Source organism: Rattus rattus, chromosome 7, assembly GCF_011064425.1.
Source record: "Rattus rattus isolate New Zealand chromosome 7, Rrattus_CSIRO_v1, whole genome shotgun sequence".
Classification (NCBI taxonomy): domain Eukaryota; kingdom Metazoa; phylum Chordata; class Mammalia; order Rodentia; family Muridae; genus Rattus; species Rattus rattus.
The window spans coordinates 89,385,214-89,386,632 of record NC_046160.1 but is presented as its reverse complement, the minus strand read 5'-3'; positions in this window follow the sequence as shown (position 1 = coordinate 89,386,632).

The window sequence follows — 1,419 nt, the reverse complement described above, 5'->3', positions numbered from 1 at the left end:
TTGCCCTCCTCCTCAGCTTCTTCCAGCTTTTCCCTAATTCAACCGCAGGGGTCAGCAGCCTCTGTCCATTGGTTGGGTGCAAATATCTGCATCTGACTCTGAACTGCTTGTTGGGTCTTTTGGAGGGCAGTCATGATAGATAGGTTCTTTTTTGTGAGCACCCTTTTTGTTGAGGGCTAAGTTTTATTGGGGTATGGATACACACACATACAATTTGATAAAGTCTCTGTTTTCTCTTTGAGTTACTTCATATTTTGGCTGAAAACAAAGACCCATACAGTTTTGGGTCTATCTATGGGGTCTGCATTTGTAGTCCTCTATTGGTTTATATTTCAATATCACAGTCTTGATAGTGTGACTACAGTAGGCACTTTATTTTTCATAATTTGAGCTGTATGAGTTAATTTTTTCTTTTCAAGATGAGTTTAGCTATTGGAAATTCTTTGCATTTTCACATAAACTTCAGAACCGCACTTCAGCTCCTCAAAACAGTTTCTGAGATTAGACAGAAATGATGTTGAATTGCTAGATAATTAGTGTATTTGTGAATGCTACTGCCAGTGCACACACAGTTTATGTTGCCCCGTTTATTTAGGACTACTTAGTGATGCTATCATTTTATAGAATTATTGTATCTCATCTGTTCATGCCTATTTTTATTACCATTTTGATGTTGTAAATGATACTAAAAACATCTTCCAATGGTTCACTGCTAATTCATTCATTTATTTACGTGTATTGACTTCCTATTCTGAGAATATAAGGTATAAAAATCTTTAGTATTTCTCTAAACTGTCCCTCGGTCTTGAAAATTAACTGTTTTATTGTGTTATGATTTGATTCTGAATTGTCCCCAGAGGCTCATGTATTGGATGCTCAATCCCGGCATTCAATTGTTTGAATGCTTTGGTGCTTTTAGAAGATGATACCTCACTTGCAAAAGCAGACCAGTAGAGGCAGGCCTTGGAAGGGTCACCCCATCCCTGGTTCTTCCCTAGTGTGCCTTCATGTGAAGTACTCCGCCACATGCTTTCACTGCCATGAGCTCCAAAATGCTTTGCTGCTACAATGGCCTGGTCTTGAAATCATGAGCTGAGATGAACTCTCTCTCTCTGTCTGGTCTTCCTTTCCAGTCTTATATTCGCCATTCGTGTGTAACCTCACTGGCTACCACCTCCACGCAGAGATGAGTTGAAGGAGTGGGCAAGAGTACGCTTGTCTTGTTCTTCCTCTTAGGAATAAAACGTTCAGTATGTTACGGTTATGCAACTGATGATAAACCTAAGTTGTTCTTAGGTATTCAGTATGTTAAAAATTCCCGGTTGGGGATTTAGCTCAGTGGTAGAGCGCTTGCCTAGCAAGCGCAAGGCCCTGGGTTCGGTCCCCAGCTCCGAAAAAAAGAAAAAAGAAAAAAGAAAA